This window comes from Phodopus roborovskii, unplaced genomic scaffold (genome assembly GCF_943737965.1).
Source record: "Phodopus roborovskii unplaced genomic scaffold, PHOROB, whole genome shotgun sequence".
NCBI classification, from domain to species: domain Eukaryota; kingdom Metazoa; phylum Chordata; class Mammalia; order Rodentia; family Cricetidae; genus Phodopus; species Phodopus roborovskii.
Window position 1 is genome coordinate 19,585 of NW_026126993.1, and position 10,744 is coordinate 30,328.

Consider the following 10,744-nt stretch of genomic DNA (forward strand, 5'->3'; position numbering starts at 1 on the left):
TGTGGATTCCTTCCAGACTAATGTGGTTTGATCAAGCCAGACTGCCTGAAACAGAGTACCAGGTGATCCTACATTCAAAACAGCTGGATAATGCAGACTTACAGACTACAGCCAGGATTTCTGCATCTTCTTAGAATCCCCCAAGACAGTGCCCCTTACCAACAGGAAGTAGTTTGGAAAGAACGATGCCCAAATTCCCAAATATTGTCTATAAATGTTTGTTTTCATTTAAATGGACTTGGTTATAAAAATAAATAAATAAATAGATAAAAATTTAAAAATATATTATTATGCTCTATAAAACAGAAATATTGTAAGAGTGAATACAGTAAATTCCTTCCACATTTCTCATATGTATCCCTCCTCCAACTAGAATGCTTCCATTTGCATTGCTAAACTCACAACATATTCCTCTGGCTTAGATAACCACCAGCTCCCAATCACTCTGAACTGACACACCTGAAATTTGGCTTCCCTTGTAACTCACTACAAAGGGTACTCAATTCTTCCTGAAAGATGGATATAGTTGTTCATTTGCTACAGCAGTTAGCAATGAAACACAAACAAGAAACTCAATGAGGCCACCTGGAGTTCATTGTTGGAGGGAAAAGAAGGGTGGTGAAAAAAGTTAGCCAACACAGAGCAGAGAAGAGGGAGAGAAGAGGTATCCATGATGTGGCCATGTTGGGCATGCATGTCCTGCCCATAGTTTGGGGGCAAGGTCAGCACAATGCCAAGATTGCAACATATATGCTTGTGATAAGCTGTCTCAAGAGGCTTCCCTCCTCTTCGGTAATAGCCCTATCCAGAAATTCCTGTGATAAAGAAAATGGTTGGTAAAGTTCTGGAGCCAATCGGAATAAGGCAAAACTCAACACAACAAAACTAACTAGGATGTTAAAACTCACATAAACTCAAATTTTGCAGAAAGATCTCTAAATAATCAAAATCAGGAAGAGCCTGTGCTATCCCAGTAAGAATGACTAAATATTATTCTTACGATTTATCATTATGTTTGCTCATGATGTGCATTTGAGGAATGCAGATGCCATAAGATATATCTTCTATGGATGTGTTCTGGTGATTGAGCTCATGTCTTCAGGCATATATCATGGAGGTGCAGATGCCTATACCTACTAAGTTTCCCATACAAGCCCCTAAATGTCTGTATGCCTGCTGTCTCAAATAAGGCAGCAACACCCGTACCTCTTGTTCTCACTGCAGAAAGATCAGTGCCACTCAATTTACACTGATATGATTATTCAGAGCCTCAGCGATTTGTAATAACTATTCCTCATGTATCCCAAATGGTTTTATATTTCCCAAAGGTGAAACTTTAATCCCAGCCCTCAGGAGGCAGAGGCATGTAAATGTTTGAGTTCAAGGGCAGCCTGGTCTACAGAATAAATGCCAGGGACAGGCACTGCTATACAGAGAAACTGGGTCTTGCAAAAACAGCCTAACTTTCATGGGGCTATAACTCAAACAGTGGTATGTGTTTAGTCATTGTATCCTTGTCTTTTTTTCCACAGGAATTCCTTGAAAACACAGAATAGCTATGTGACATTGAGGTACTTGTTTGTGAGAAATTAAGAAAAATCAATAAAGTTTAAGCTGTGCTTATGTACACTGTTGTTTTTATGTAAAAGTTGCATGAAAAATTAGAATTGTTTCAGAGGTTAATTTGTATAAATTAATGTATTTACCATTCACTTTTTCTAGAACGTTGACAATGTTCTTCAATAGCAAATTCTTCCCAAATGTAGCCTGAAATATAAGACCAGAATATATATCATATATTAATCGAAATAGTACAGAATGTAAGTTAATATATTAAAAATTCTAAGAACTATGCCTTATTCAACTAATTTTGTCTTTACTCAATTGAAATTAGACAAAAGTATCAATAAGCAAGGATACCTGTCCCCTTAATTTCAAGCAAGAATGTAAATGAAATCTTATCTTTAGCAGTGAGATTTCTCTAAGTGTGCAGCATCACATACTCATAGACCATTTTCTGGGGATTATTCAGCAAAGCCCACTCTTCCTGAGTTAAATTGATGTGCACATCATCATAGGTCACTGCATCCTAAAATAACCCATACATGTGAGGAAGAGTAAGTGTGATACTCACATTAGAAATGTCTTCTTCTTTTCCAATATAGTTATAAAATCCTGGGGCTTCTCACACTTACATCATGACATGGTCTTCATGCTGTATTCACCTAGAGGGAAATGAATGGGAGTTAAACATGCACCATTTCTTGGCTCTTCAAATTGCTTATAGCCCTGAAAAAAATCACAATGAAGAGTCATAAAGGGAGAGGAAAGCTTGCAGAACAACACTACTGAGAACTCATCTAGGAAACTATATCATAGGCCCAGCCTATCATAGCAATACCCCAGGCCCTGGTAGTAACTTCTGTCTTTGTGAGATTTGTATTGTTGTGAAGAGACAACACAGGCATTTAAAATGTTTAATTAAAAAGCTCTCATAACAGAAAGACAGGCCAGCTGCTGGCAACACACATTTCCTCCAAGACACTGATGAAGCTCCACCCACAAAAGTTGCAACACTAGCTACTGAGCGATACTGCCTTTCATCTCAACTGCTGCCAAGGGTTCTAAGGTCCGTGGACAATCTGGTAGTCGACTTTCTCCATGTTGCTTGGGCCAATGGTAGGTAAGTCTTCCAAACTTCCTAATCCACATGTCTCATGCCATCAGCAGAAGGCAGACATCCTTAAAACCTCTGACTTCAACAACTGTGGAGGACCAAGGGGTAGCTGTCTATGCCACCAATAAAACTCACTGAATTTTTTTGAGCATCCCTCTTTCTCTGGAAGGGATGGGCAGAAGGGAAAACACTGTCCTTGTTGCTTCTTTTAACTCAAGAGGTTGAGAGAAAAGATGCTTATGGAGCTGGGCAATAACTGCTCACCTTGCCTTGGAGGAAGGCCGAATAACCCTGCTGTTCCTCACCATAGAAAGAGCACTGGTGCAGGTCTCCAGTGAGACCACATTTTTCTGTGAAAGGGTAGCCTAGCTCAGTCCCATTTGGGTAGGTGGAGGCCCCCAGTTCATTGCTACATTAAAAAGAACCCAAACTGGAGGAAAGGCTGTGTCACACAAACAAGTTCTCAGGTACGACTCTCACCAAGTCCAGTACATAAAGCAAGATCAGCATTAAGAGGAGAAACTAGCAAGTGTCCTGAACAATCTCAGCTCTAGAAGGTGAACCCAAGTCTGGTCGTCCAAAATTATCTTTCTTTATATAAACTTTAAGGTCAGACTGGACTTCAATAGTCCATCTCTTGGAAATCCACAAGTAAAAAAAAAATATCAGAGGCAGCAAGGAAGGTATCCCAGGGACACAGTAATCACTTCACCAGAAAGAGAAAAGAACAGGTGAGGTGGCCCTTTGTTGTTGAAGCAAAAGCTTTGCTCCCCAATGCCTCACCACTCAGCAGGAGGCCCGGAATTGTCAGCATTCACCTTGCTCCCTTTAATTCAAAGGACCCTCCACAGCCTCATACAGGCTCCTCTCAAGACCTGTACCAGCTCTTCATCTTCCATTTGAATGTTTAATCCTGCAGGTATCTCCACCTACCCCCATGTCTATTGGAGATGCTGCTGGTGCCTTTTCCTAGTTGGGAACCTAAAATACAATTTTATCCTTATTCTGAGATTTAATGGATTAAATTTTTATATTTCTATGCAACAGATTCATTAGATTTTGCAAGGTTTTCCATTATCTCCATAAACACAGAGAGGATCATGCAGGACACTCTAGAATAGCAGTCCTCAACATCTTTGTATGGACCACTTTGGGTGATCAAAGTACACTCTCAATGGGGTTGCCTATGACCTTTAAAAAACACAGACATTTGAGTAGGATTCACAACATATCTGAACATATTCATGCTCAAACTGAGTAGGCCCGTTGGCAGGGAGGCAGATGAGATGCACACACACACACACACACACACACACACACACACACACTCAATGATAAAGCCAAAAATAAACAAATGACAATAGTTCAGTGAAAATCTAGAGAGTGACAAGAGGACTAACAGGATATCAATGATTTTAAAATTCACAATGTATCCATAATTACAAGTACAAGAGAATTAGGGGCAAGCTTTGTTAAGCCCTGCAGCAAGAAAGGTCCCATTTGCTCTTTGACAGGGCTAGACTTTCATGCATGGCTTGGCCAATCTCTGCTGTATAGTGAGAACAACAACATTAGAAGAGGTAAACTAATTTGATGTAGCTCAATGGTGTCATAACTGTTCTAAGAGAGAAGACCTGCACCATGTAGTGGAGCTCAGATAAAGGGATACGAGCTGTCCTAAAAAAAAAAAGAAAGAAAAAAAAAAAAAAAAAAAAACAAGTGAAAATATAAAGTAAACAAAACAAAGTTTATTTTTCCTCATAAACCTGAAAATAACTGAATTCCTATCAGCCATGTAGGCTTTCCCTCCTCAACCAATGTTTAACTGGAAAGCATGGCACATGCATATATGAATATTCCAGCGGAGATTGGTACACAGTGGTTCTGAGGAAGAGGCAGAAGCAGAGGCAGAGGCAGAGAGACAGGTTGATTTCTGACTTTCACTTCTGCCTGGCCTACAAAATGAGTTTCAAGACAGCTCTCAAGGTACAAAGACAAAACCAGTTTCCAAAGAAATGAAAGAAAGAAGGAAGGAAGGGAGAGACAGTGGGGGAAATGTAAATATGGAGACAGTTAATACAAAAAACAAACTAAAAAACAAAAACAAAAACAAACAAACATCAAGACAAAAATTTCACACAGTCCCTAAGGCAGAACACCAACTGATTCCTGAGTATGGTTCTGCTACTATAGTTCTCAGGTCTCATGTACTCAAAAATAAATAACAAAATTCCAACTTTTAGCCACAGATGATGAATCAAGCCTCTGTTCTCAAAAATCGGAAAGCGGAGATTTGTCAGCTCACCAGGACTACAGTCTGAGTTCTAGAAAAGAAATGGGTATACAGAGAAATGCTGAAAAAAAAAAAGACAGAAAGTCTTTCAACTACTAAGACATCTACCAGGCCTTTTCTGTTTTTTGTTTTTTTTTTTTTTTTAAATTTCATATATTTGACTTCTGCTGGAAGTGAAGCCATGTCCCTAAATTTATCACTCTATCTTTCTCCAATTTCCTCTATTAATATGACTATCAGTACAACAGAATGATTGGCTACCTTATTTGAAAGTTGGCTTGATCCTGTGTAATGCTTTGGTTATGTATCACCAATTGTAAAGGCAATAAACCCAGTGACATAGAGCTTGCCCTTTCTTGACATACTCTGACTGTAAGTTGAAATCCTCATAAAAGTTCTTTTGCACTGGCAGGTGGTACTCAGATTTCACTGATTTTAATCATGTGAATGGCTAAACCACATGCATAATCTAAAAACTGATAATTCCACGATCCATGGAGAAAAGTAATTACAGCTCTTGCATTAACACAGCAATGTGTGAAAGAGAGTGAAATAAAAGCATAACCCTAACACCAGTTGGATTTGGCTGAGGAGAAGGAGCTGTGGGAAGAAGGGAAACTGTGGTACGATCACTTCGTGTAAAATCAATCCTGAAGGATCTAAAGAAAGAACTGATAAAGCATTCCCACCATACCCCCTTCCCCAAGAACAAAATTAAATTAAAAACTGTGGGGTTGTGTCACACATCATTAATCTCAGACCTTGGGAGGCAGAGCTGAGCTATTTTCTGTGTGCTTGAAGCCAGTCTGGTCTCAAAAGTTAGCTCCAGGACAGTCTGCAAAGATGCATAGTATACATTTTGCCAAACAATTAAAATCAACAGTAAATGAAGTAAAAGAAAAAGACAAGGGAGCAGAACTCTCTGACTCTAAGTGATTCATTTCTTTATATCCAACCACAATCAGCTAGCAATGGACCTGTGATGACCCAGGTGAGGATATATAGGGTATTGAGTTTAGGCAAAGTGGGCTCCAGCTGTAATGCTTATGAAAAGCCATTATCAATACTTGGTAGAATTTCCAGTGAATGCAGCATCTCTTAGTCCTCCCTGAATGGCCCTGGTTCATCAAAGAGGAATATAATCCCACAATTCCAAAGCAAGCCATACCCAAGTTAGACTTTCCATTGATTTACCCTCACGAGAGGAGAGGGGGAGAGGCAATTAATTTTTAAAAGGAAGGCAGCAGGTGCCTCCAGTATGATGAGGATGTTGATGAATAACAACAACTCTGGTCCCCTAAAAACAAGTACAATATATACTAAAATGTTTCATTCATATTCCTCAGCGACAATACCTTACCCACTGAGATGATGTAACTTGGATAGCTCTCATTCAAGAATGTTTGTCTTCCTGACAGACAACACGCTTTCTGGAAGATCAACTCTCACAGATATCTTGTGGCACGTGTCGGAAGGAGGTAAAGGAGCCATGGAGAGTAAGAGACAGCAAGGGAGTACAATGCTAAAATTCATAAGCCAGCACAGTTGTTCGAGAGAATCCAGCAATGAAGGGCCACATGCCGGCTGCCCTGCCTACTTTGGTTTTCATTTCCACGTCTTTACTTGAGTTGCCTCAACAAGATACCAAGATGGACACAATCATATGATGTACTTTTCAAGGTCCTGTTTGTTCTTTGTGTTTCCCAGTGACAAAGTAAAATCAATTTTCACTTGAGGAATTGTAGGAAGCTCTTATATTGAGAAAGCACAGCCTTATATGAAAAGGAAAACACCGCCCAGGTTTAGATTCCTATGGAGAGTGAAGGGAAGAAAAAAGAAACCAATAGAGAAGAAATGTGAGTTCACAGACAAAGGAAAAGGGAAAAAAGGAGAACACACTATGTTCTGTTCCTGACATTGGTCGACAATCCCATCAACACTAGGGAGGCAAACATAAATTGATCTGTTTGAATTCCAAGCGTGCTTTATTATAGAGAGTGTTCAAGGACAGTCTCCTAAGAAAAGACTAAAAGTTTGTCTCAAAAATAATCAGAATAATAATAATGATGATAATAGTAATAATAAGTAGAAATGAAATGCTTCTGGATTGATTTTATGCACAAGTATTCTGTCTGCAGGTATGCCCTATCACCAGAAGAGGGCACTACATGCCACCAAGTGACCTCTGCAATTTATAGATAGTCTATGCTCCTGGGTCCTATTCTTTAATATGTGTGTGTGTGTTTGTGAATGTGTGAGTGCGTGTGTGTGTGTTTGTGTGTGTGTGTGTGTGTGTGTGTGTGTCCATGCATGTGTCTGTGTGTGTGTAAATTGGTAGAAGACTGGGCATTTGTATGATACAGCAGGAGACAATGGGATGGGGTGTGGAGGCAGAATGCATACAAAGCCTGTTTGCTTGTGGGACTGGCAATACAAGCTTCATGTCAACCAGGTCTGATGGGAGATGTCATTCTGTATATGTTCCTCATACTGGTTAATAATAAAACACTGTTGGCCAATAGGAAAGGAAGATAGGAGGGACTAGGAGACAAGGAGGAAATAGGAAGTAGGAAGGAGGGTCAAGATGGAGAGTCTGAAGAAAGCAGTATGCCGCCGGCTCCCCGGTAAGAGGAATACATAGATCAGCAGAAATGGGTTAATAATTAAAGGCAGAGCTAGCCGATAAGAAACAAGTAACCGGGCCAACAGCATTGTATCAAATACAGAGTCTCTGTGTATTATTTGGGGCTGGCGCAGCAGCAGGACCAGACCAGCGGCGGAGGGCAGAAAAACCATACTTGTTACAGATGGCGCCCACGTGGCTAGTAAGAACTTCCACTTAAATTTTAACAAAAAGTTAAAAAAGGGTTTTAGAAACAAAAGAACAGAGATAAGCAAGGTTTCTTGGTAGCAGCATTTTTCTCAGTTGAACTCTGCTTTGCTAGAGACAAGCAGATATTCGCGCGGCTCCTTTAAGGGAAGATTCCTGACTCAGCATAAGCGGCAAAAAAAACCGCACAGCTTTTAAATAACTCTGCTAACAGTTTATTGATGTGTATGAGAGATGGCAATGGCAGTGACCACATCTCCAAGCTGGCAGCATGCTTTCTGGGTGGCAGCGCAGACCAAGGAGGTGAGCACATCTCTCAGTGCTGGCGGTAAAAGTACCCGCCACCATCTTTGGTAAACCGCGGCAGAAACAAAGACTTTAATTTTAACAATGTTGTTGTTTAACAGATAAAGACTCATGGCCAGAAAAAGATAAAGATTTACAGTAGAGACAGATTCACATTAAGAAAAGGTGCTAAAAGTTTACAGTGTGTTTTAAAAAAATACATAGGCTTGGGAGAGAAAAATAAAATGGTTTTAAATAGACAAAGAGGAACTGGGTGTGGTGGCACACACCTTTAATCCCAGCAATTGGGAGACAGAGGCAAGCAGATCTCTTGTGATTTCAAAGTAAACTTGGTATGCAGAGTGAATTCCAGGACAGATAAGAGTTACACAGAGAAACCCTGTCTCAAAAAATAAAAAATAAATGGAGTAATAATAAAGCCATGTAAAGATGAAAAGCTTAGAGAGAATCTGGTTATTGCATGCTATTGTGTTGTCTCTGCATTGTTTGACTGCTGAGAAAATAACAACAACTGATAAAGGAAATGCTGCTGCATTAATTCAATTTATATATTTTAAAAATGCTTTGACTCAAACATTTAAGTTCAAGGACAAGTTACTGGGAAAAAGGATTTCTATTTTTGTTTCCACAGAAAATAAAAAGCTGTGGATTCCTTCCAGACTAATGTGGTTTGATCAAGCCAGGCCCCCTGAAACAGAGTCGCTGGTGATCCAACATTCAAAACAGCTTGGACAAAGCAGCCTCGCAGACTACAGCCAAGATTTCTGCAACTTCTTAGGATCCCCATGACAGCGCCCCCTATCAGCAGGAAGTAGTTTGGAAAGAACGACGCCCAAATTCCCAAATATTGTTTATAAATGTTTGTTTTCATTTAAATGGACTTGGTTATAAATGGTTAAGGATCACAACCAATATCTTTTTAAAGGTAAAAAGGAATTATGGTATAGATATGCATAGTTTTTTTGGAATGGATTTTCATTTATTGATACAATTTAAGGTCAATTTTGTCATATGTATATTTCTCCTCTTGTTTGTATAGCTCATTTAGAAATGTAATGTATAATGTAGTACAGATTATAGATAATTACCTATGATAGTCAAAGCTTAGAGTTTAGTTAGGGTTTTCAAGATACACAGAGATGTATTTAAGATAGATAGGAATTCTTCAAACCTTTCAAAGACTTACAGAATATGGCATTTAAAATGGTTTAGGGTTTTACTTGACAATGAGACATAATTGCTCCTGGTAACACCACCTGCGTCAAAAAGGAAGATGGACATTAAAGAAACACGTTATGGAGTTGACTTCCAATATGGCAAGACTAGCCATTTGGACAAAATACTGCTCTTGTCTGGACTGTTTGACTTTGTGCTATATAAACTGGACATGCAGGGCCCACAGAAAAGTGACTGCTGATTCACGATGGACATTGCTACAGAAATCTGCTTCATGGAAGAGTCTGCCAGACAGTCTGCAGGACACAGAGGAAAGTGACAGACAAACTGCCAATACAAGAAGACAGTTTAAAGTTTCCTGCTTTGCTGAAGAGTCTGCCAGACACACTATGGCCTATGGGCTGAAGATGGAAGATTACAGAAGAACTTCAGGTGACTGACAAGGCAAGATGTCTCTGTCATTTCTAAAGCTTATATAGTATCCTTCTGTGGTCTTTGAAAGAGTTGAAGACAGATAGTAATGATTATAGTTTTCCTTAATTAGGATTAAAGATAAATTACATATAGGACTTTAACTCACAAAGATAAAATAGATGATGGAATACTTTCTTCAAATCTTGCTAAATGTTAATGGACTAAATATTGTTAACTGTGATTCTTATTGGATAACTGTTGTATAATATATTTTGCTATGTTAAGGTTAAAACCCTTCTTTTTATTTAGACAGAAAAGAGGAGATGATGGGAGATGTCATTCTGTATATGTTCCTCATACTGGTTAATAATAAAACACTGTTGGCCAATAGGAAAGGAAGGTAGGAGGGACTAGGAGACAAGGAGGAAATAGGAAGTAGGAAGGAGGGTCAAGATGGAGAGTCTGAAGAAAGCAGTATGCCGCCGGCTCCCCGGTAAGAGGAATACATAGATCAGCAGAAATGGGTTAATAATTAAAGGCAGAGCTAGCCGATAAGAAACAAGTAACCGGGCCAACAGCATTGTATCAAATACAGAGTCTCTGTGTATTATTTGGGGCTGGCGCAGCAGCAGGACCAGACCAGCGGCGGAGGGCAGAAAAACCATACACGTTACACAGGTCTCTGATTTTACTTATGAAATAAAGAAAGGTGGAAAAGAAAGACTCACTTTGGAATCAGAATCTGTGTTTCTTCACATACTAACCCAAGTTCAAACAAGCAGCATTACTTGTTTGTTCTGTGTAAGCATACACATCTAGACTAGTTCAGCTTTCCAGCAATCCATGAAGTTTCATCTGATCCCCAGGCCAAGTTCCCTTCGATCTTCTTCATTTATATTTGATTTACACCTGTATGAAGGCCAGGTTACTTATTTTAACTCTAGTTATTTTTGATTATATAGGGAGGTTGGAGGAACTGGATTTCCAGGACTTCGCAGACATAAAGACAAAGGGGTAAGTAATTGAAAAATTAAATTGCTAGATAGCA